At 43.0% G+C, this 26,708-nt stretch overlaps 1 protein-coding gene across 10 annotated transcripts in view; it reads right to left on the bottom strand.

The window, feature by feature from the left end:
- KIAA1217 overlaps nt 1–26,708 on the bottom strand; it is a 540,319-nt gene that overhangs the window by 282,738 nt on the left and 230,873 nt on the right. The window lies entirely within an intron of this gene.

The following is a 26,708-nucleotide window of genomic DNA, read 5'->3' as shown; positions in this document are numbered from 1 at the left end:
TAAATGCTACTATCTCTGATCTTTAGGGATACCCACCTATTTTAACTAGTCAGCCCAGACATACCAAAACAGTTCAGTATTTAGAATGGTCACAATCCTTATTTTCCAATTCAATATATCAACATGAATGAATAAATTACCAGGAATTACCTCTGAAAACATTGGCATACAGCAGGGCTAGCTGGGTGGTCTTCCAAGAGTGCAGTATAGTGCTACATGGGGAAAATAAACTCAGGTCCCAAGCTCAGAATCCTACTCCCTCACCAGCTGGGACAGGAAGTACTGTGGAGGAAGCACCCTTGGCCACTTGGGGAATAGGAAGCATACTTCATACCAGGTGGTCATGGGCCCATCCATCAGCACTAAGCTGCTCTGACCAGGCTTAGAAAATGCCACTTTCCATTTTTCCTCCATTGGAAGGAAGGTTCCTATTGTATAGGGCTTTTGTGGAAGGGCAATAAGATAAAAGGGGAGGAGCGGGAAATTTAGAGGGATCCACAGAGTTCCACGAGGAGCACAGAGGATCTCCCAGGATGTGGGTCAGCAGTGGGCAACAGAATAGGTACACGGTGAATACTTTCAAAAATTTCAACACCATGCCAAAATATACCAAATAAATATTCTTTAATCAAACTAAGCTTTAAAGTAGGATTTTTCTTACCTTGCCTATCTGTAAACTTCAATTATTATTGATTGAAATATTTTTCATCAATTTGTGAGAGTATGGTCAAATCAACATTTAACTGTCTTTTACTGATAATCTAATCCTTTTAAGCCCAACATGAATAACTGTGAATTTTAAGGCTATTAATTCATTGAGGAGGTGACATCTCAATAAACCATAAGCATAAAGTTCATCTACTTACAGACAATTTAAGAGCCTTCCATTCACCATCTATTTTTAAAGTGTGCAATATATGGATACACATTTAAACTAAGAGTGTATTTTTAAATTTTCATTTATTTTTTATCCTCTGTCCTGCTTCTTGCTTCTGCGATAATGTATCTTTGTTAATGCCTGTGCTAATAGCCATGTCATTTTAAAGTTTAAATTGCTTATGTATTAAAAAAGCTAAATCATGGGATGTTCAATGTTCTTGCAATTCAGCTTCTTTTTTAATAAAAGAAAGTCGTATAAAAAAAAAAGTGAGGCAGCCACACGGGGTGGAAAGCTTTTGAAAGCTGCAGCTGCAGCTAACAGCTGATTTTTTAAAATCAGCCATTATCTTATTTTCTAATCATGTGAGCTCGGACACAGCTTTCAATAAACCACCAATTTACCCACACAGGCGCCACCACTTATAACTCATGTTTTTTCTTGAAGGAGCTAAAATAGGAACTGTAAACACTTCTTCCTGACTCCAGAAAGCAGTATGTGATAATCCACAAAGGGGCCGTTAGCACATTGCAGGTGGACAAGTGAAGCCTGATACAAGTGGAAGGGGTCAGTGTAAGATAATAAACACAATTAATCCTATTTGTGTTATTTCTACATAGCACATTGTGTCAGATAAAAAGTGACAAAACCTTAATGCAGTGCTGCCCTTGGGAGTACTTGGAACAAGCAATTCCATGGGGTCACCAAGGTAGCAGGAGAATTTAAAGTGCAAACTCTCCCATTTCTTATTCGATATGGGACAGAGCCGAAGCTCTAACGCTCATTGTTCTCTGGCCCTGCCTTCTCTAATATCAGCATATAGGAGCACATACATTTAAAAAAACAACAACTCAAAACCCAAACAAAACACTACCATTGCACACACAATTCTCCCCCGGGGAGAGGATATGAGAGAGAGAATGAACCACATATGACAGATGTTAGCCATGTCACTTAATGCACTACTGAAAGATAGTGCACTGATGGTGGTCAATATAAGAACCTATACAGAATAGACTAGAACCCAGTCTTGAGGAATGTACCTGGGAAGGTAACGTGTTCACTCACTGATGATTCAAATAGTCAACTGATTCAAATAGTCAACTCTTATTTGAGAAATCTCATCCACTCAGAAAAGGTGCCTAAAGGTAACTTCTCCTCACCAACTCAAACTTTTAATCACAGGGATTGGACTATTCTGGGGATTGATTGGCAATAGGGCTTCCAGGTCTTTCACTTCAGTCATTCAAATCATAAAATCATTAAAAGGCTTCAGCCTGGTAGGTACCGGGTGTGGTAGTACATTCATAACCCTTTCATCACAGAGCAATACTCCATGTTCCAAAAAGTTGGCAATTTAGATAAGCCTCTTTAAAGGTGACCAAATCTGCATTTCTGCTTTCCCACCAACCCTGCCAAAGTAAGTCAGGCAGAAGGGAAATTAAACTGATAAAATAAAATAAAAACCCCAACTTTAAAAATAAAATGGTAATTCTTTTAAACAAACATGTTCTCAGTCTCCTGCAGGCATACAAACTCAAATGGCTTTGTGGAAATGCTGTCACCACACACAAGATTGTACCTGTAAACACAAGCATGTGTGTGACAGCATACTCCTAACCACTCACTTGCATGTGGTGTACTTTGTTTGTAAATTAAGGTGATAAGGAAACCCAACTAGCTTAAAAAGCACTTCAAACAAAAACTGCAAATCTAAAGCAGTTTACCATAGGTACTGTTCAGCAGAGATAGAGTAAATACACACACACAGAGAGAATACTCTTGTTTATCCAAAATGCTGTTATCCAAACCTCTGCATTATCTGAATCCCTTCCTTGTCTGTCACGTATCTCATGCTGGGGGATAAGAAAGAGATTCGGATAATGTGCAGTTCAGATAATACAGCAGAGACCCTGGCCAGGACTCTGAGGATGATAAGTAGCCCCCAACTATGGGGGAGGCCACCCCATTGCTGAATGGCTCCTGGCAGCAAAGGGAGCCCTCCACAGCCCCGCTGTCAGGGGAGTGAGGGAGCAGGGTCATGACAGAGGAACTGCAGAGGACTTCTGATCCCTGTAGGCACAGGGTGCAGAGAAGTCTGCGGTCCTGGTGGGGCAGAGCCAAGTCCTGGCCAGGGATCTCTGCTCTGCCTCACACCTTGCCCTTGCAGGACTGGGTATCAGAGGCCCTGAGGCAGTGCAGGGAGCATTCCGCAGTCCTGTGGTCACAGGAGTGAATGACCCAGACAGAAAAGAGAGCCAGCCAGGACTGAGAGAAGACAAAAGAGCCCCAAGTCATAGGGGAGGCCAACCCACTGCTGAATGGCTTCTGCCCTCTCGATTATCTGAACTCCCTTACAAGAATAAATATCTTGTTGTTTTTACTGAGTAAAATCTGTGTCCCTCATGCTATTTGGATAATTGGGAGTATAATGTGTACACACACAGAGTTTCTTAAATTTGCATTGCTTGTTGAAAACTCTGTTCTAGCCTCCTCTTTTTATTTCTTGTTCCACCATGAACACACAACTAAGATGATGCTCTTACTCTTGAAACACCATATGTTTTGTCCCTGAAATTCCTCCACGAATTAATTTGCCTTCCTATTTCCTCAGCTTATTGTAGCCAAGGATAAAATATCTCAAATATATTTAGGATATAGAGATGAAATATAAGCATTAATTAAAGTTGTAACACAGGGCCTACAGGCCTCAGGCCTATAAGATATTCAGCTTAGCCACATAAGGCCTTAGGTCCAAAACAGGCTGACGTGTAGTTCACTGAGCAATAACCCTGTATCCAAAAATTGCAAAATTCCAGTAAAAGATGTGTTAACTGCTGATGTTTCGGCCAATATGTTGCAGTGTCTCAGTTAATATCGCAAGATGATTGGTAGTAACATCTTGAGGAATTTTAACTTGACAATTTGTTATGGTAACTGTTTGATGTAAATGACAATGAGTAAAAACATAACTAATGAGGTAGCGTAGGAAAAACAAGGCAACCCAAAATTAGTGGGCTGTAAAAGTACGGATAAGGAAAAAGGGGCTGGAACCCTTACGCTTGAGTCTGAGTGGAGGTAAGGATAACTCTGAATATAAGGTGTTGCCCAGCCTCTGTGCTGGGGGGCAATGCACAGGGAGACACCAGAATGAGAACCCTAGGTGATGATGACAACGATGATGAAAATGAAGAGGAAGATGATTGACTGACACTCTGGGGTTCCCCAGTAGGAGATATGAGTGATGCCAGTCATAGGGCTAAACACTTTGCACCAGCTCTCTGTATGTTATTGTATTTCAGTTTTTATGGCATTGTCTAGTCTATCTGCTTAGCGGATTTGTGATCAATTGCAATTGTTTCTCCTGTGCTTCTAGGGCCTCTCATTGTGATGATAGCAATAATAATATTCCTGGTTTCAGAGTAGCAGCCGTGTTAGTCTGTATTCACAAAAAGAAAAGGAGTACTTGTGGCACCTTAGAGACTAACCAATTTATTTGAGCATAAGCTTTCGTGAGAAGCTTATGCTCAAATAAATTTGTTAGTCTCTAAGGTGCCACAAGTACTCCTTTTCTTTTTAATAATATTCCTGATGCTGTAGCCCTCAGGAGACTGAACTTTTATTGACCACTAGGGTCTAAGAGATTAATCAATAATCAATACATCAATCCATTAACTAGGCTACATTATCAAGGTTTCTAACTTACTTCCCCCTTCCCTTTTCAAGAAAGTTTTTGTTAATCTAGAGGTTGTGGAAGGGCAAAGAATAATCATATTTTATTAAGCAACTATGCACAGTAAAGAAACTTTTACTAACAATTTTCAATAAATGTTATGACTGACTGACTTGAAAGAGGCCTATCCAGAATATTGGCATCAGATTTTCAAGTTCTTTAGAAAACCCTTTACACTGAATTATCAGACGTGCAGGAAGCTGATGGGAGTTTAATATCGGAGATTATGTAACGTACTTCCACCTTAATATGGAAGGCGATCAGACCAATATGGAACATTTGAGGGGGCGGAGGGGGGACCTATTGTCACCATAGACATCTTTATGTTGAAAAGACCAGCTTGGCTTAACAGTGAAATCCTAGCGGATCTTAAACATAAAAAGGAAGCTTACAAGAAGTGGAAGGTTGGACATATGACCAGGGAAGAGTATAAAAATATTGCTCGGGCATGTAGGAATGATATCAGGAGGGCCAAATCTCACCTGGAGCTGCAGCTAGCGAGAGATGTTAAAAGTAACAAGAAGGGTTTCTTCAGGTATGTTGGCAACAAGAAGAAAGCCAAAAAAAGTGTGGGCCCCTTAATGAATGAGGGAGGCAACCTAGTGACAGAGGATGTGGAAAAAGCTAATGTACTCAATGCTTTTTTTGCCTCTGTCTTCACTAACAAGGTCAGCTCCCAGACTGCTGCACTGGGCATCACAACATGGGGAATAGATGGCCAGCCCTCTGTGGAGAAAGAGGTGGTTAGGTGACTATTTAGAAAAGCTGGACGTGCACAAGTCCATGGGGCCGGACGAGTTGCATCCGAGAGTGCTAAAGGAATTGGCGGCTGTGATTGCAGAGCCATTGGCCATTATCTTTGAAAACTCGTGGCGAACGGGGGAAGTCCCAGATGACTGGAAAAAGGCTAATGTAGTGCCAATCTTAAAAAAAGGGAAGAATGAGGATCCTGGGAACTACAGGCCAGTCAGCCTCACCTCAGTCCCTGGAAAAATCATGGAGCAGATCCTCAAAGAATCAATCCTGAAGCACTTACATGAGAGGAAAGTGATCAGGAACAGTCAGCATGGATTCACCAAGGGAAGGTCATGCCTGACTAATCTAATCGCCTTCTATGATGAGATTACTGGTTCTGTGGATGAAGGGAAAGCAGTAGATATATTGTTTCTTGACTTTAGCAAAGCTTTTGACATGGTCTCCCACAGTATTCTTGTCAGCAAGTTAAAGAATTATGGGCTGGATGAATGCACTATAAGGTGGGTAGAAAGTTGGCTAGATTGTCGGGCTCAACGGTAGTGATCAATGGCTCCATGTCTAGTTGGCAGCCGGTGTCAAGTGGAGTGCCCCAGGGGTCGGTCCTGGGGCCGGTTTTGTTCAATATCTTCATAAATGATCTGGAGGATGGTGTGGATTGCACTCTCAGCAAATTTGCGGATGATCCTAAACTAGGAGGAGTGGTAGATACGGTGGCAGGTAGGGATAGGATACAGAGGGACCTAGACAAATTGGAGGATTAGGCCAAAAGAAATCTGATGAGGTTCAACAAGGATAAGTGCAGGGTTCTGCACTTAGGACGGAAGAATCCAATGCACCGCTACAGACTAGGGACCGAATGGCTAGGCAGCAGTTCTGCGGAAAAGGACCTAGGGGTGACAGTGGACGAGAAGCTGGATATGAGTCAGCAGTGTGCCCTTGTTGCCAAGAAGGCCAATGGCATTTTGGGATGTATAAGTAGGGGCATAGCGAGCAGATCGAGGGACATGATCGTCCCCCTCTATTCGACATTGGTGAGGCCTCATCTGGAGTACTGTGTCCAGTTTTGGGCCCCACACTACAAGAAGGATGTGGAGAAACTGGAAAGAGTCCAGCGAAGGGCAACAAAAATGATTAGGGGTCTGGAACACATGACTTATGAGGAGAGGCTGAGGGAACTGGGATTGTTTAGTCTGCAGAAGAGAAGAATGAGGGGGGATTTGATAGCTGCTTTCAACTACCTGAGAGGTGGTTCCAAAGAGGATGGTTCTAGACTATTCTCAGTGGTAGAAGAGGACAGGACAAGGAGTAATGGTCTCAAGTTGCAGTGGGGGAGGTTTAGGTTGGATATTAGGAAAAACTTTTTCACTAGGAGGGTGGTGAAACACTGGAATGCGTTACCTAGGGAGGTGGTAGAATCTCCTTCCTTAGAAGTTTTTAAGGTCAGGCTTGACAAAGCCCTGGCTGGGATGATTTAATTGGGGATTGGTCCTGCTTTTGAGCAGGGGATTGGACTAGATGACCTCCTGAGGTCCCTTCCAACCCTGATATTTTATGATTCTATGATTCTATGAATAATGGTTTCCTCAAACTAGGGAAATATGGGATCTACTGGGATAAGAACATTTGCAATCCATTTATCAGTGTGACTAAAGATTGGTTTCCAAAATGCAGTGCGTATCACATCATTTTATGTGACCAAGTATCTCCACAGCACCATTTCTTTATTATCTGAAACTGAAGAAGTGTTTATGGGACTGTTCGCTGGAATATCTAAAAGCGCCAAACGGGTGCAACCGACAACCATGTAATTTTTAGAGCAGCCAAACCTGCACTCTGCTGGAGGTCACTGCATCTGAACACAGATCTGAACCAGGGGATGTGGTTGCAGGAAAAAGGGGAGGTCTCGCCAAAGCAGTTTACTCGTTGTCTGCAGTACGGACAGTGCAGATATGAAGAAAATTAGAGAGCTAACATCCCCATAAGGGCTGGCTGGAAAAACTTATGCTCAGAAACATCTTCCCCCCTTGCCCCTAAGAGTTAAGGCACTATTTAATTCTGAAGGGACAGGAAGGTAGATCAGATCACTTACCCCTCAATTGGGCAATGTACTGCCCCTTGTCCTCCTCAAAACTTTCCACAAGGGTGGGGAGGTGGACAGTTTCTGGGCGGTATAAAGGCTTCTTCATGTTTTAGGGTAGAATATTAAAACAAATATTTAAAATGTTATTTTGCCCTCCACCAGACACCAGAAACATTTCCCTGTATTTTTAGACTGCAATATGATACGTTTGCTGATTCCAGCATAGATCATCTTCCTAAAGAACCATGTATACATTTGACCCTGAAAAGACCTGCATTCTAGGGTCACACTATTTACTGTATCATGCTTTGCAACTTCCATTGCATTTCACTGCTTTAATACCAATTTGCTTTGCAACAAACAGACACAAATCAACTTAATTCTTTTTTTAAAATATGCTTCTTTCTAGGAGGAGCAGCCCCCAGCCATCCTCTGTGTAGCTATCCAACCCAGAGCATATGCCAGGGATGCCATAAAGCAGAGAATTTACAAGGACTGTAGGACCTTCACCTCATTAGAATAGATTTCTGTTTCCAATCCAATAGCAGATGGAGCTGCAGCGTTTCAAGATTTACTCTCATGGCTTTAAAAAATGGAGCATGAAACCCACTCAAACTTCTGTGTGTAGCACTTCAGAAACTCACAGTCAGGGCTGTGCTAAATGTAAGGGGACTATTGTCCCCTTACTAACATTCAGTGGGGGTGTTTTGGTTGGCTAGCTCCCAGTACTAAAAGGGGAAGGGTCTATGGGAAATCAGGACCCTGAGTATCAATGGGGAGAGGCCAATGCTCCAGGTCAGGCAGGCTAATCAGAGAGTCAGGAGGCCAGGGAAGTCCCATCCTCCGTGTAAGCTGGATTTGCCTGGGTCAGACAGAGTGGGGCCAACCGAAGGAGAAAGCAGGGGCCCAAGCTAAGCTGGGGAGCAGAGCTGTGCCAGATCCAGAGGGACCAGAAAAACAGCCCAGAGAGAGAAGACCCTGTCCTGGGAGCAGAGCTGCAGCCCCAAAGCTAGAGGCACAGCCCAGAGAGAGCAGACTTGTCCTGGGAGCAGAGCTGCAGCAACCAGAGCCAAAGGGGCCAGAAAAGCAGCCCACGAAGCAGGTCAGTGCTGGGAGCAGAGTCACAGAAGCAGCCTCCAGAGCAGACCTGTCCTGGGAGCAGAGCTGCAGCAACCAGAGCCAGAGGGGCCAAAGAAGCAGCCCAGGGAGCTGGAGGCAGAGCAGCAGCAGTGCAGAGACAGAGTGGTGGAGCTGGGTGTGGTGAGCAGCTGGGGAGAGCAAGGGGGACCCTGGGCAGCAGGCCCAGCACAGGGAGACGCCTCAGCCAAGAGCCTCTGCAGGCCAAGCTTGGATTGTAACCCCGACAGGGCGGGGGTGACACTGGGAAGAAGGGTCCTACCACTTAGAGCCTGAGAGCATGTGGCCACCACCAGAGCAAGTGTCCAACCTACAGCACAGCCAGGGCCTGAGAAGAAGGCCTGGGACTTACAAGGAACAGACTGTGAACTGCCCTGATATTCCAGAGACACTGTTTATGATGTTCCCTGTCACAGAGCGGGTTGATGTGTTTCCTTTAACCTTTCCCATTTTTCCTTATTCTTGTTAAAATTAATTGTTGATTAAATAACTTGCATTTGCTTTAACTTGTATGTAATGGTTAGTGGGTCAAGGAAGTGCCCAGTGCAGAGAGAGTACCCCAGAGTGGGGACACCCTAGCCCCTGTCCTAGGTGACCACAGCAGGGTTGGGGGTCGAGCCCCCCAGGAATCCTGGGCCCAGCCTTGCTGGGGTTATGAGAACTCTGCCAGATAGGAGAGTGGAAGGGGAGTCCTCAAGGGCAGGGAGGACACTGGGTAAAGGAAGTGGGAGCGAGGACTCAGATCCTTTCGCTAGCCCACTTCACCAGGGTAGTGCAAAAGCCAGGAAAGTTCCCCACAATAGCGAGACTATTCCCCCACGTACATAAAGGAGGTGCAGACAGTACTCCCTTCCACACTAAGGGCATGTCTACACTGCCCCAGAGTTCAGTAACTCCTCCATGTGGACGCTGGAGGCATGAATTTAGAGGTCCTGAGTGCACACTGCTAATCATACCCGCTTAGTCCAGACTGCAGGGCATTGTAGATATGCCCTTAGACCCTGATTCCACAAGCTACTTCATTCAGACGGATCCCTGTACTTTCCCCCCGAGCACAGCAGAGCCCTTTGGCCTATACAGCATATGGAATCAGAGAGGGCACTGCTCATCCAGATAACCACACCCAACCCCCCACCTCTTCCCGCCAGCTCATGAGTTGGTTCTCTTCTCCGGTTCTCTTCTCATCTCTCCGTTCATTTTCTAAAATGTATTTTGCTGCTGACACTGCCTTCTTCCTCAGACACCTTCCAGCTCCTGTATGAAAGTGGGTCACCAGAAGCTACAGTGCTTTACACATAACTGAAGAGATGATGAAAGATAAGAAGTGGCCAGGGGTTCCATGGACATTTGTAGATAAATGAAGAGGAGGAGGTGGTCACAGGTGTGGGGGAAGTTGGTTTGGGCCTTAGGGCTTGTCTTCACTGCAGTATTAGTTCAAGGTATAACTCAAATGCTGTCCCAAACTGACTCCGCTCCGCACACAAAAATCTCTAGTTTGAGTTAAACATTGGTGCTTTAAACATGAGCGAGCTGGCCTGTCAGGGGGCGTGGATTGAAGCTCCAGTGCTGCTGACTCTTGAGCTCATAGTGCACTGGGAACGCAGCTGCAGGCTGCAGACTTGAGTGAGTACAACTCTTCAGCTGCTGATCCAATCACTCCATGTAGCTTGACTGTTGTTTGGCTAGTTCAAGTGTATTAACTCACCCCAAATGTTGCTGTGAAGACAAGCCGGTTAGGTCATAAGTCTGGGAAAGCCAGCTTCTCTCTGCAAAAAAAGATGTTTTCTTTTGTTTTTTGACTCAGGTTAGCTAAACTGAATTAGCAAACACTGGTTAAAATAGCTGTAAAGACACAGCAACCCAGCTTTTAACTCCAGTGAGCAGCTTGAACTCAACCATAGGCTCCCTTATAGGCTTTAACGCAAGCTGCTCACTCAGATTAAAAGCCGAATTGTCATGTCTTCATGGCTATTTTAACCAGCGTTAGCTAATTCAGTTTAGCTAAGCTGATTTAATAAAAAAAACTCCACTTTTTGCATTGAAGACATACCTTGGGGTCCACATCTGCTGTCTGCATGCTCCTGCCAAGCCTTCAGGCTAGCCATTTCACCATTTTCCCCGTACTATTTTTCACAACTATGTCTACTTTGACACTAACTCCATGCCATTTCCCCAAGGCTGACACTTAACAGATCGATACAGTTCTCTCCTGCTTTGAGGACAAAAGGATATATCTAGTCTCTACCTTAGATCTTGAAAATATAAAATACTGAAAAACCTGAAAGCAGCAGACTGTCAAAATGACTTTCCACGACACACAATAAAACCCACCACCTATCACAAGCAACTGCAGTTTAAGCAGAAAATGGTGTAAGTACCATACAAGGAGCAAAGGGAATTAATTCACATTTTATTTGGTTTAATATTGATCCCTTCTCTTTTGCTGTGTACTAATCCTGACGGTATCACTCTTTAGTTCCTACCAATAAAATACACTTCTTTTACATAAACAAACAAAAATCTCCTATCCTGGAAAGTCCCAAAGCACTCAGAGAAAACACATTGGCCTCCACCCATTGTCTGCTTTAAAGCTTCCTTTGCAGCTTCAATTTACAGCACTCTAATGGAAATAAGGGGAAAATCAGCTGAACAAAGATGTCAGATTTCAGCCATAACAATAATACTCAAAACCCACAGAGTTGTTTCAAGACCAAGAATCTTTTTGATGAATATTTCTCATCTCCAAAAACACAAAAGAAAGCTTACATAAAACTAAAGTATATTCTACCATTTCCCCCTCTGGCTATGAACGATGTAGAAAGATGGGCTGTGAACTGTATCACTGAATACCTTCTAGAAACTCAGCACCATGGCTTGTCAACTTGTGTAATGCTGCCCTCTACTGGATGGAATACATCTCAGCTTCATATGAATGTTTAGCAGTTTCCTCTTGGGGCTGGAAACATCTGCCCCCCTCCACATAAATGGGCTTTGCAGAGAGGTTATTATTTATTACTGAGATAATGTCATAGAAGTTCATGGCATTTTACAAAATCAAGTGAAGACAGAGTCCTCACTTCAAAGAGCTTAGATTGTTTAGACTGAATGACAAGTCAATAGTTCCTCTAATTGAGTTATTCAGCAATAAAAACAGATCTCCTGAAATTATGATCACAGATGACATTATTGCAGAGTTACACAAGACCGGGGGTGTCTCAAGGTACATCAAAGCAGACAGAAAAAGAGTTGGTTCCAACAAAGAGAGACAGAGACATGTTGAGCGCCAATAGCCAGTGTCCTAGAGCCGTTTCACTGCCTGTATTTGTAAACTGAGCTTTCCTATCATGTCTCTGAGAATATCCACAATCCAATAAAAAAAAATTCATCAGGAACCAACAGGAAAAATATTCTCCCAAAATAAACCATCCCCACAAACCTGACCCTCCCACACTAACACATGCTCAGAAAACTTTTCTTTCTGTTTTTCAGTTTGTATGCTGTATGGAAAAAAACCCAACAACAGCAGCCTTGCACTTCATTCAGTCTAAAGGCCAACAAGCTCAAGTTCTGTCAGACCAGTAGGGGAGATGAATTCCAGAGAAAGCCAGTTTCCTGATATTTAAATCTAGGACCTGTTAACTCTACACCTTCAGCTGCTACTGCGGTGCATGGGGACAGAAGCAGTCACTCAGGTAGCCAACCACATGTGGTGCTTTATCAATCAAAGTCAACATTTTGATTTAGCAAACAGGGAGTTAGTGCAATTCCTAGAGAGCTACTGTGATATATTCCTTGTTTCCCACACCATCTAACAGCCAACCAAATTCTGTTCCAGCCCTAGTTTCCCAATGGCCTTTGGAGACAGCCCCAAATAAAATGCATTGCAATGATCTAGTCTTGAAGTCACAGAGGCTTTGAATGTTAAGGCAAGATCCTGATCAGAAAAAAATTAAAAGTTCTCAAATTTTTTATCAGACTTGGATGACTCCTAGGCATGGCCACTCTGGGATAACTGATATGGATGTGGAATACAATAGCTCACCCTCCAATTGTCATCTTCTTGAGCAAAGAAATGTCAAAACTTCTCTAATAAGGGGGGGATGACACAACTTTAGAATACCTCCCCTCCCTGTTCCCTAGAATCCTCTGTATCTTCTCAGGTTTCAGCCTCAGCTAGCTCAACCTCATCCAACTTCCAACTGTGGCTAGGCACGAAGGGTAGAATTCACCCCTGTGCTGAAGGCCAGCACAAGACCTATGAACCACTTATGTCCAGTGATCTTAGTTACTTGGTTATGTGATTAAGGCCTTGTGTCTGGCTTCTCTACAGGGGTGAATGTCACTCTATTACAGCAGACACTTATTTGTTCTTTACTCCTGAGGGAATTCTGCGCCACGGCATAATGCAGAATTTTGCAGAAATTAATGTTGGGCAAGCAGAGTTTCCTTCCCTCCCCCACCCCCAGAAATGAGCTGCAGAGATGTTGGCCACCACTAGGGGCCGCTGGACCCAGCAGAGCCCAGCTCACAAACAGAAGGCAAGGCCAGGGAGAGGGGGAGGGAACTGGAGGGTTCCCAGCAGCTGCAATTCCCAGCATGCCCTGAAGGAAGGAAGTAGCAGTGCGCAGGAAACTCCATGCAAACCCAGGACCCAGCAATTTCTCTCTCTGAACCTCTGGGCTCTAGGATGACAGGGTCTCTAAGTGTCTGGGGGTGGGGGGTGGTGCGTGCAGCTGGCCTCTGGGGGGTAGGGAGAGTGAGTATCTGGCCCTGGGCTCTGGAGGGGAGGGGGCAGAGAAGCAGGAACTGAATTGTCATTGGGATTTCATTAACTCTCTACACCTGGGGGATTTTGTGTGTGTCTTTATTGTTACAGCGATACTTGCTGATAAGTATTTTGAAATAAATTACCAAAATAATTGAGACTGGTGTGATTATATAGTGTTATTATGATAAATGAAAATTTGCAGAATTTTAAAATACTATGTGCAGAATTTTTAATTGTTTGGTGCAGAATTCCCCCAGGAATAGTTCTCATATTCCCATTTATGATGCATATTTCATTTTCAAACACCACCCGTAATGCCCTCAATATGAACTACGAAGATCAACCTTTAAAGAGACATTCAGCTATTTTTATTACTTTCTTTGGATACTGTCATTTCCCACTGGTTGAGGGTAAAAGTTTTTAATCAAGCATCAAATATAATGGCAGATACAACATAATGCAAAAACAATTTTGAATTGCATATGAGTTATTCCTTATATATTGCATATCATGTTTTAACCTTACTCCATTTGCTTTTCAGAGATGTGGATAAGTTTAAATCCCAAGAGCACAGTAGAGTTGCCTACGGAAGGAAAAATACTCAAGGAATTTATATCCGATAAACAGAAAAAGCTTAAACCTGGCAAAGTCTTCAGACATATTAGATAAAGGACTTAGAAAACAGATGCTCCTTCTTCCTAGCAGCCAAGATCTTCTAATATCCCAACAACTTGTTAATCAACCAACATATGGTACCACTTTGCAAAGTTATACGGGTGTGTTTTGCTATTTACATGGTCTTTTCCTAAGGAACTATTGTTAAAATCCAGCCATTGATGTGGAATCGTTTGATAGTCATTTTTCATTCCCACATTTTTAAATTTATCAGGAAATGAAGAAGTGACTAGAAAAGCCATTTTGATTTTTCAAAAGATTGAAAAATCTGTCACACATTTAGATACTTATCAAAACCACATTTTCATAGAGCTTCATACAATGCGTGAATTTAATTAAATATATTTTTATAGGAATTAGGTGATTTTTTCACCACTCAAAAGCTGCTGAAAGTACATTAGAATTCACTTCAAAACTACAACATTAAAATGTTGCTAAGAGTTTTACTGTAACCAGATAAATTAATAGTTCAGGTCAAATATCCACAATCAAGGCAAAATTTTATGTAGCTGGGTAGATGGTGCCGCATCTTTGAATACACAATAGAGGCTAGATACTAAACTATGCATTTTTTGGCTTGTACTCTAAAATAATGTAAAATAAATAGCTTTTTATTTCAAATATATTTTTATAAATGTGAATTTTGAACCATTGGACTACCTATTATCCATATGGTAGACCATACTGTCTCCTGAAGAGCCATTATAGTTCATCAGCAATATGATTCTTGTAACATTCACCTAGTGAAGAAAATCATTTTTTTTAATTAATCCTAGAAATGTTTTTAAATGCTAAAATAGCACTGCTGATGCTGATCTTGCCTCCCTCAACCCTCTATCTGTATAATTTACTTACCATCCATCTGTTGGACCTTAATGGCTTTTGATATTGCTGTCCGACTTCAATATAGCTCTGTTCCACATCCATTTTGTTGTATCCATATACCGCACACTTAGTAGATGGCATAATCTCTCTCTAGGGTCTAAGGTAGCTCTTTCAGCTACATTTATTTTGTTTGTTCTGCCCAGTGACTAATGACGTAGGAGGGAAAATGCTGAGATTTTTCATTTAAAAATCACTGTGAATAATTTTAGGGGTAGGAAAAATCACCACGATGGACACCCAACCGTGGCAAGCAGAGGGGTTTTAAGCTATTTGTTTAAATTGAAAGAGCCAGAGGCTTTCATATTTTTAATGAAATCTTAGGTTAGATGTAAAAGCACAAGAACAAATCCACACAGACACACCCCTAGAACCCCGACCAGGAGTATTCTATCTGCTACCCAAGATCCATAAACCTGGAAATCCTGGACGTCCCATCATCTCAGGCATTGGCACCCTGACAGCAGGATTGTCTGGCTATGTAGACTCCCTCCTCAGGCCCTATGCTACAAGCACTCCCAGCTATCTTCGAGACACCACTGACTTCCTGAGGAAACTACAAACCATTGGTGATCTTACAGAAAACACCATCCTGGCCACTACGGATGTAGAAGCCCTCTACACCAACATTCCACACAAAGATGGACTACAAGCAGACAGGCACAGTATCCCTGATAATGTCACAGCAAACCTGGTGGCTGAACTTTGTGACTTTGTCCTCACCCATAACTATTTCACATTTGGGGACAATGTATATCTTCAAATCAGCAGAACTGCTATGGGTACCCGCATGGCCCCACAGTATGCCAACATTTTTATGGCTCACTTAGAACAATGCTTCCTCAGCTCTCGTCCCCTAATGCCCCTATTCTACTTGCACTACATTGATCATAGAATCATAGAATATCAGGGTTGGAAGGGACCTCAGGACGTCAACTAGTCCAACCCCCTGCTCAAAGCAGGACCAATCCCCACTTAAATCATCCCAGCCAGGGCTTTGTCAAGCCTGACCTTAAAAACTTCTAAGGAAGGAGATTCTACCACCTCCCTAGGTAACGCATTCCAGTGTTTCACCACCCTCCTAGTGAAAAAGTTTTTCCTAATATCCAACCTAAACCTCCCCCACTGCAACTTGAGACCATTACTCCTTGTCCTGTCCTCTTCTACCACTGAGAATGGTCTAGAACCATCCTCTTTGGAACCCCCTTTCAGGTAGTTGAAAGCAGCTATCAAATCCCCCCTCATTCTTCTCTTCTGCAGACTAAACAATCCCAGTTCCCTCAGCCTCTCCTCATAAGTCATGTGTTCCAGACCCCTAATCATTTTTGTTGCCCTCCGCTGGACGTTTTCCAATTTTTCCACATTTTTCTTGTAGTGTGGGGCCCAAAACTGGACACAGTACTCCAGATGAGGCCTCACCAATGTTGAATAGAGGGGAACGATCACGTCCCTCGATCTGCTCGCTATGCCCCTACTTATACATCCCAAAATGCCATTGGCTTTCTTGGCAACAAGGGCACACTGTTGATTCATATCCAGCTTCTCATCCACTGTCACCCCTAGGTCCTTTTCCACAGAACTGCTGCCTAGCCATTTGGTCCCTAGTCTGTAGCGGTGCATTGGATTCTTCCGTCCTAAGTGCAGAACCCTGCACTTATCCTTGTTGAACCTCATCAGATTTCTTTTGGCCCAATCCTCCAATTTGTCTAGGTCCCTCTGTATCCTATCCCTACCTGCCACCGTATCTACCACTCCTCCTAGTTTAGGATCATCCGCAAATTTGCTGAGAGTGCAATCCACACCATCCTCCAGATCGTTTATGAAGATATTGAACAAAACCAGCCCCAGGACCGACCCTTGGGGCACTCCACTTGACACTGGCTGCCAACTAGACATGGAGCCGTTGATCACTACCGAGTGAGCCCGACAATCTAGCCAACTTTCTACCCACCTTATAGTGCATTCATCCAGCCCACACTTCTTTAACTTGCTGACAAGAATACTGTGGGAGACCGTGTCAAAAGCTTTGCTAAAGTCAAGAAACAATACATCCACTGCTTTCCCTTCATCCACAGAACCAGTAATCTCATCATAGAAGGCGATTAGATTAGTCAGGCATGACCTTCCCTTGGTGAATCCATGCTGACTGTTCCTGATCACTTTCCTCTCGTGTAAGTTCTTCAGGATAGATTCTGTGAGGACCTGCTCCATGATTTTTACGGGGACTGAGGTGAGGCTGACTGGCCTGTAGTTCCCAGAATCCTCCTCCTTCCTTTTTTTAAAGATTGGCACTACATTAGCCTTTTTCCAGTCATCCAGGACTTCCGCCATTCGCCACGAGTTTTCAAAGATAATGGCCAATGGCTCTGCAATCACAGCCGCCAATTCCTTTAGTACTCTCGGATGCAACGCATTCGGCCCCATGGACTTGTGCACGTCCAGCTTTTCTAAATAGTCCCTAACCACCTCTTTCTCCACAGAGGGCTGGCCACCTACTCCCCATGCTGTGTTGCCCAGGGCAGCAGTCTGGGAGCTGACCTTGTTCGTGAAGACAGAGGCAAAGAAAGCATTGAGTACATTAGCTTTTTCCACATCCTCTGTCACTAGGTTGCCTCCCTCATTCAGTAAGGGGCCCACACTTTCCTTGGCTTTCTTCTTGTTGCCAACATACCTGAAGAAACCCTTCTTGTTACTCTTAACATCTCTTGCTAGCTGCAGCTCCAGGTGTGATTTGGCCCTCCTGATTTCATTCCTACATGCCCGAGCAATATTTTTATACTCTTCCCTGGTCATTTGTCCAATCTTCCACTTCTTGTAAGCTTCATCATCTGGACCCATGGAAAAGAAGCCCTTGAGGAATTCCACCATGATTTCAACAATTTCCATCCCACCATCAACCTCAGCCTGGTCCAGTCCACATAAGAGATCCACTTCCTGGACACTACTGTGCTAATAAGTGATGGTCACATAAACACCACCCTATACCAGAAACCTACTGACCGCTAGTCTTACCTACATGCCTCCAGCTTTCATCTAGACCACACCACATGATCTATTGTCTACACCCAAGCTCTACAATACCACCGCATTTGCTCCAACCCCTCAGACAGAGACAAACACCTACAAGATCTCTATCAAGCGTTCTTACAACTACAGTACCCACCTGCGGAAGTGAAGAAACAGATTGACAGAGCCAGAAGAGTACCCAGAAGTGACCTACTACAGGACAGGCTCAACAAAGAAAATAACTGAAAGCCACTAGCCATCACCTTCAGCCCCCAACTAAAACCTCTCCAACGCATCATCAAGGATCTACAACCTATCCTGAAGGATGACCCATCACTCTCACAGACCTTGGGAGACAGGCCAGGCCTTGCTTACAGACAGCCCCGCAATCTGAAGCAAATACTCACCAGCAACCACACACCACACAACAAAACCACGAACCCGGGAACCTATCCTTGCAACAAAGCCTGTTGCCAACTGTGTGCACGTATCTATTCAGGGGACACCACCATAGGGCCTAATCACATCAGCCACACTATCAGAGGCTCGTTCACCTGCACATCTATCAATATGATATATGCCATCAATGTGCTAGCAATGCCCCTCTGCCATGTACATTGGCCAAACCGGACAGTCTCTACATAAAAGAATAAATGGACACAAATCAGACGTCAAGCATTATAACATTCAAAAACCAGTCGGAGAACATTTCAATCTCTTTGGTCACTCGATTACAGACCTAAAAGTGCCAATTCTTCAACAAAAAAACTTCAAAAACAGACTCCAACGAGATACTGCTGAATTGGAATTAATTTGCAAACTGGATACAATTAACTTAGGCTTGAATAAAGACTGGGAGTGGATATGTCATTACACAAAGTAAAACTATTTCCCCATGTTTATTCCTCACCATGTCAACTGCTGGAAATGACCCACCTTAATTATCACTACAAAAGGTTTTCCCCCCACACACCTGGTCTCCTGCTGGCAATAGCTCACCTTACCTGATCACTCTTGTTACAGTGTGTATGGTAACACCCATTGTTTCATGTTCTCTGTGTATATAAATCTCCCCACTATATTTTCCACTGAATGCATCCGATGAAGTGAGCTGTAGCTCACGAAAACTTATGGTCAAATAAATTTGTTAATCTCTAAGGTGCCACAAGTACTCCTTTTCTTTTAAAAGCAGAGAGATTCACCAGACCTTTCACTGAAGTGAGCACACACGTAGAAATTGCCATGCACCTGCCTCAATGGGTGGGAAACGTGATGGGCCCGATAGCAACTGGGACAGCCTCAGGGTCTAGCAACTCATTCGCTGGCTTGAGGAGTAAGGAAGTCCCCCTCTTTCATTAATTTAAGCCCTAGCCCAGGCCATGTGGGGCCTCTTTTTGCTCCATTCCAGCAGCCCCACCTTGTACGAATAGCCTCAGACTGCGTTCTGGAGATGCTGCTGTCATAAATATAAAGGGAAGGGTAAACCCCTTTGAAATCCCTCCTGGCCAGGGGAAAGCTCCTCTCACCTGTAAAGGGTTAAGAAGCTAAAGGTAACCTCGCTGGCACCTGACCAAAATGACCAATGAGGAGACAAGATACTTTCAAAAGCTGGGAGGAGGGAGAGGAACAAAGGGTCTGTCTGTAGTCGTCTTGGCCAGGGACAGAACAGGAATGGAGTCTTAGAACTTTTAGTAAGTAATCTAGCTAGGTATGTGTTAGATTATGATTTCTTTAAATGGCTGAGAAAAGAATTGTGCTGAATAGAATAACTATTCCTGTCTGTGTATCTTTTTTGTAACTTAAGGTTTTGCCTAGAGGGGTTCTCTATGTTTTTGAATCTAATTACCCTGTAAGATATATACCATCCTGATTTTACAGGGGGGATTTCTTTATTTCTATTTACTTCTATTTTTTATTAAAAGTCTTCTTGTAAAACACTGAATGCTTTTTCATTGTTCTCAGATCCAAGGGTTTGGGTTTGTGGTCACCTATGCAAATTGGTGAGGCTTTTTATCCAACATTTCCCAGGAAAGGGGGGGTGCAAGTGTTGGGAGGATTGTTCATTGTTCTTAAGATCCAAGGGTCTGGGTCTGTAGTCACCTAGACAAATTGGTGAGGCTTTTTACCAAACCTTGTCCAGGAAGTGGGGTGCAAGGTTTTGGGAAGTATTTTGGGGGGAAGGACGCGTCCAAACAGCTCTTCCCCAGTAACCAGTATTAGTTTGGTGGTGGTAGCGGCCATTCCAAGGATAACGGGGGTAATATTTTGTACCTTGGGGAAGTTTTGACCTAAGCTGGTAAAGATAAGCTTAGGAGGTTTTTCATGCAGGTCCCCACATCTGTACCCTAGAGTTCAGAGTGGGGGAGGAACCTTGACAGCTGCACATCTCACCAGTCGCCTGTTTTGGGGTCAGGAAGGAATTTTTGTTTCCCATAGGGGGCAAATTGGTGCAGGCCTGCACAGGTTTTTGCCATCCTCACAGCATTTAATAATTAGTGATAGTACTTGGTAAGGATGTTAGTTTGTCACAACTTGCAGCTGGTTTCCAGTGCAGTTAAAAGCCATGGCTCCAGAAGTAAAAGACTTGAGATTTTAATGATGCTCCTTGTGCTCATGGGATAGGAGAAGACCTTGTGGCCTTCACAGGTTGAGGTCCCTCCTTTTAGTACCCTCTGTCCCCCCCATGGGATTTGTGAGTGGTAGGACTCAGAAGAATGAGCCGAGTCCTACGGGTAAGTTAAATAGAGTCCCCTCCAGTTATATTTATGGTAGGAGCCCCGTAACCTGTGTAGTTGAACCAATTAAAATGCCTGGTACTTGAGTCTCTGGGTGATGGGGACTTAGCACTCCTCCCCTGTGTTAAGTTTAATAAATTTGTGGCCTGCCCCTTAAAATCCATCCCTCTGTTTGTTTTCATTTGCCACTGTCTACATCAACACCTCTAATGCTGGAAATTATTGGAAACCTTTTGCTATGGTAGAATCAATCCTATGTGTTAGTTCTCATTGAGGATTAAAATACGGAACAGATTTGACATTTTTTTAAAGTCATTTTTGAGTTATAAATGGACAACTTAATGTTAGAACAATTTTCAGAAGGTGAAAAACACCAACTTTTCAAAGTCTCATAATTGGGAAATAGCATGTCCAATTTAACTCTATTTTTTAATTGTTTTTTGAGCCTAAACAAAAAGAAAAGAAAAGATGTTCTTTCCATTTAGAAGGTCAAAATAAAAAGGCTGGCTAATAACTATAATTACAGCATCACTGTTGGATTGTGTCTCCTTAATGTTAAAATAATAAACATTTTCTGCAAGATTATGAAATCTAAACAAGAGTTCTAATGTAGAAGTTCTCAAACCTCCCATAACATCAACAATATCTTAATAGAGTGAGAAAGAGTACGTCTGGCTACCTATTTGCAATCTCATAACATCCCTGTAGAATTACAGCAATTACTTATATGGAAAAGTAACATTAGGGAAATACTGGATATATTTTAAGTGGTCTTTAATTCATTATTTGTTTCATCTCCATTTTTCCATCTTTTCTGGTGCACTCAGTTGGAAAAAAGGGGAATGAGCCAGCACATGGGACCAGCACATGGGACCAGCCTGTTCTCCACGGACATCCAGCAAATCCTCCACAAACTTCAGTGTGCAAGCTTCCACTCTACTGCATCCCAGTTTTGAAACAGCAGTACAAATGAAATTAAAACATTACTAAGTATTTTTAAAATCACAGCAAACTTATTTTAGATGATAAAACTGCTGGTGCAGTAACCTTGTTTTACACCCACCTATAATAGGATGGCAGGTTTTGGAAAGTACACTTCAGTCATCCTGATGCTAGGTGGTTGTGTAACCCGCAATGGGTGTGGTGTTCTTTCCCACCTAGTGGCATCGAGACCACTTAGAGAGAGTTAAATGAGTCTCCTCTATAGCCTTGGTTAAGAGCCAGTTGACTCCAGAGGCCCATGGTTCGATCCCACCTGCCAACAACTGGGGTCTGTCAGTGTTACACTTGCAACCCTGTATAGAGAGGTAGAAGTATTTTGCAGACAAACTCTGGTGTTAGTTCAGGTGTGTGAGTCCAAACAGCACCAATCTTGGAGAATAAAAGGGAAGCTTAACAAAGAGAAGGTTAAGGAGTGACCTGATCAATCTATAAATATCTACATGGGGAACAAATATTTGATAATGGGCTCCTGTCTAGCAGACAAAAGTCTAATAAGAGCTTATGACTGGAAGTGGAAGCTAGACAAATACAGACTGGAAATATGGTGTAAATTTTTAACAGTGAGAGTAAATAACCATTGGAACCAAGAGTCCCGGTGGATTCTCTATCACTGGCAATTTTCAAATCAAGATTGGATGTTTTTCCAAATGACATGCTCTAGGAATTATTTAGGGGAAGTTCTATAGCCTTCATTATACAGGAGGTCACACTAGATGATCAGAATGGACCTTTCTGGCCTTGGAATCTGTGAATATATGCAGGGGTTCTCAGGACAAATTTTTTGGTGGCCTCCGAGAGCGGCCACCAATTCTTGCTGGTGGCCGCTCTTGCACTTTTTCCTAAAACACTAAATTAGCTTTAGGAAAAACAAATAAATATGCACATACACATGTCCAAATTGTAATTTATTTATTGCTGGCTAGTAAGTCCATTGTGAAAAGTGGTATTAACAAAAATACAAGTATCACTTTTCACAGCAGACTTACTCAGCCCTGGCAAGCCTAGGGACAAATTATGCTCCGGATGGGGGATTGGGGGAGGCAGCAGAGGCCAGGGACAATGAGGATGGGTGAGTGGGGAACTAGGGAAGCAGCAGGGGACTGGAGCTTGAAGCCCCATGGCCAGGAGATGGGGCCTGGGGATGGAGCCCAAAGCCATGTTGCTGGAGCCTGGAACCTATCACCATGCAGCTGGAGCCTGAGGATGGAGCCTGAAGCCCCATAGCCAGAGCCTGCCACCTTGCCACCCCAAGGCTGAACCCCAAAGCCTGAACCCCACCGCCCCTGGGAAGATGGGGAAATCATGGGCTTCCTGCTCCTCCAGTGTTGTTCCCCAGGTGTCTCCAGAGGAGTGGGGGTGGGGCGGTGCATCCAGGAGCAACAGGAGGGGAGGGGCCGCTACTTTACCCCCTTTCCACAATCACAGCCCAGGAGGCTGTGGCTGCAAGAAAAGCCCCTGGTGGCCACATGCGGCCACGGTGGCTGCATTTGAGAAGCATTCATATAGCAACGAAGTATAATAATCCTTTCTTAGTAAAATGATTGGTTCCCATCTAAAGAAATTCCGTCATAAATCTTGTTCAATGTCCACATGAATGAACCTGTATCTGTCTAATAAATATAGCACAAATAGTCACTGACATTGGCACACATGCTACAGCAGCCTTTCAAAGCAGCTGTTTGATGTGCAAGATTAAAAAAAAGTCTTGTCAGTCATGCTTGGTTTTAGTTTACTTTGTGGGGGGAGGGGAGAAGAGAGAACTCCATTTGCTGGCTAACACATGCGAACAGTGATAAATGTCAGAGGGCAGCACACTGGCACATAAGAGCAGCTTCAATGTGTAAAATAAACACTGGCAGCTTGAAGACAATGTCAGAGGATGTTTTGATAAATTACCTGGCCTAGTTTGTTTTTTCAATCTCACTTTTTCTTATTTATTTATTCTGCTGCAACCAGAAAAGACAAAAAGATCCCCACACTCACAAAACCTTGGCACCTTCAAAATTGCAGCAAACTTATACCTCCCAGAGTTTAAACTCTTTGTGGCAGACTGTGTGTGTGTGTGCGTGTGCATGTCCATTTGTGTGTAAAAGAGAGAGAGAAAGAGAAAACTTAATGACAAAGCCACAGGGATGAAAGAAAATGTCATACTGACAGGCAAGGAGGAATGCAGAACTGACTGCATGGGATTTTAGACCTGTTCTGATTTTTACCAAAGCTGTTTACCTGCTCACACTGAAAACAGTACAAATTGCTTATGCCATTAGGACAGATATTTCTGAATAAGGTCAACAATTATTTATTCATTTATCATCTTGCTAGTTTTTAATTAAGATAAGAGAAAAGTATAGCTATGTGAACACTAACTTTAATAAGGTCTCATCCAATCAGTTATCCTGGGCTTGCTTAGAGGGATGGGTATATTGCACTAATTCTTTAACAGATATTTGAACAGAACCATCTGACTCATCCAGGCACCCAAAAAGAATCTGAACAATCTAAGAAGAATGTGGATGTTCTAGGTGCAGAGTAGTGATATTACCGGTCTCCTTTCATCCTGGCTCCTGGATGCTGAAGCATATTCCAAATGTCTCAGCCAAGCACCTAGGCAGCCTGTCTTGATGTTTTACATTAAAAAATGCAGTTCATGTGCAATAGGTGTATTTTTTCATAAAATGTTACACCATTCGCAGATCCCCAAACTATTTTTCTACTGAGTTCACTGTAATTATACACAGGATTTGTCACACCCTTGTCCCCCAAGAAAGCAGATAAATCATTTTAGATTTACAGCTCAGGCTGCTTAATTTGCAGATAAAATCAAGCTGCACAGAATCAAAAGCTACATACTGAACTGTTAATTTACTTAACTATCATCCTTCTCCAACAAATCCTTCTCCCCCAACTATCAGCAAGAAAAAGTGAATTTCCTCCTTTTTAGACTATTCTTGACATGGACTTCAATAACTCTTCCTTTTCAAGTTAGCCTTCAACAGCAACAGGAAGCTAGTTTCAACCCTACACTCATCCACAGGCAGGAACGATACACACACACACGTACGTTTTTGGCTGCAGCTTCTTTACAAGTCAGCATAGCAACAGAACTTAAGAAAGAAGATCTCTGAGCTTTGAACAAACAGTTTCCAAAACACTTTACAACTGCAGAAGCATGAAGCTATGGCATAGTGCTCACTCTTCTTTCCTCTCAGGTCCAGAAAAGGTCTTTGTTGAGATCAGTTTTAATAAGGAAGTCAGTCTTCCCTGACCTGTGGATGCATACAACTGCACTCTTATAAATCATTCCTGATAAATAATCCAGCAACAGTTTATGGAGGGTAATAAGGGAGAGATTGCCTCACCTCCAGAATGTTAATTAAACATTAAATTAAGCCAAAATAGCTGCATCTACACTCTGTCAGCTAAAGCCTCCCACTATTGTATGAGCAACAGTGGTTAATAAACAAAGGACTCGGGTGTTTTTACCTCTGTGTACTAACCCTGCTCAAAGAAGGTCTCACTGCAGGGCAAAGCAGGAAAATATATTCCACAACCCTATTAACAGCTGGCTTTAAAATCTGAACTACACAGTCGAGAGTAGCCTTGATTTTAAGAATGCAGTGATGTGGAAACCCAGTCAATCTCTAAACAATCTACTGGACTCTTTACTGTGGGCAATATTCATCTTTATGTCTGAGCATACACAACTGTCCAGCTCTACAGGAAAACATTTAACATTTCACATGAACTGGCAATTCATTGTGTCTAGTAACAGAAAAATAGTGGTGTCCCCCTACAAGCAATGCACATAATGATCAGCATTTTATTCTCTCTCGCCCCATTCCTCTAAATCCTCTCCTGTGTTAAAAGATGAAGGGAGCTCTGTAGGAACAAATGTCCATGAGGATCTTCTAATGGAGATGCCCTCACATTATATGGTAACTTCTCTTGTTCCCTAGCAGAGAGAGCCACAGGGCACATTTGCAAATCTGGTGTAACCCAGGAGATAGGCGAGACCATGGTCATTTGTGGAGAGGCTCTGTATCTCTGCCCTGGTATTCGCCTTTTCCAGCTCCACTAGAGCTGTGCTATGAGGGAATCAGGCCCAGCCTATATGGACCAATACATACCTTTTTTCCCCAGGGATTTTCTGCAGTGTTTATCCCCCTCTGGCCTGAGGACTCCCCCTGCTACCTCTATCTTTTTCATCTCTTTCCTATGGGCATGGACCTGAGAAACATACAGGGGCACCCAGGAGATGGGAGGGCAGATGAAGTGCCACAGCAGTAAGGAATCCATGGGGAGAAGGAGGGCACCACCTGCGAAGACAACCCTCCATATATAGATCTGTGACAGTTTGACCCACTGAACTCTAAGATACTTTGAAAACAAGCTAAATTGAAGTTGATCCCTGAATCAAAGCTTCATTCTAACAATTACTTCTTAAAATGGAAAAATGCAGGGTATATAGGCAGATGCTCACCAAGCACAGAGGCAGTGATAAACTAGAAACAGAAACGTAGAGAAACAAGATATACAGGCAACCCAGAAAGAACGGCATTATCATCAATGTGACGAAGGAGAGAGAGTTGCAATTAAAAGATACTTTTTACACCATTGGGGAAAATATGAAGAAATACAGGAAAGATTCTTCCTCAAATTATCTGGCAAAATAAGAAATCTTCCACTAAAGAGCAAGGAAATAAAACTGAGCATACTTCTAGGACAAAACAGAGAGACAGCAGAAATGACTTGATAATGTGTGACAACCAGCTATCTGTTTTGCATGAATGTTACTACCAAAGGGACTCAAAGTACAAACATTCACGATACACTGAAGCCTTATCCTGGGCTGATACTTGATTGTACTTTATTTAACATTGGCAACACTTGTATTTCTCATAATCTCAATAAAATATGGTACACATGAATTCAGATTATGACTGTTATTTCATCTGAGAAAAAGAGGTTACACCTCGGGCTAATTTAATTTCCATACTAAAATCAAGGATTTTCTAAATATTGTGATAAATGCCAACACATCTAAATCTAAGATATAG

The sequence above is a fragment of the Lepidochelys olivacea genome (assembly GCF_965140295.1).
Source record: "Lepidochelys olivacea isolate rLepOli2 genome assembly, chromosome: 2".
Classification (NCBI taxonomy): Eukaryota; Metazoa; Chordata; order Testudines; family Cheloniidae; genus Lepidochelys; species Lepidochelys olivacea.
This window is presented reverse-complemented; position numbering and strand designations above follow the sequence as displayed.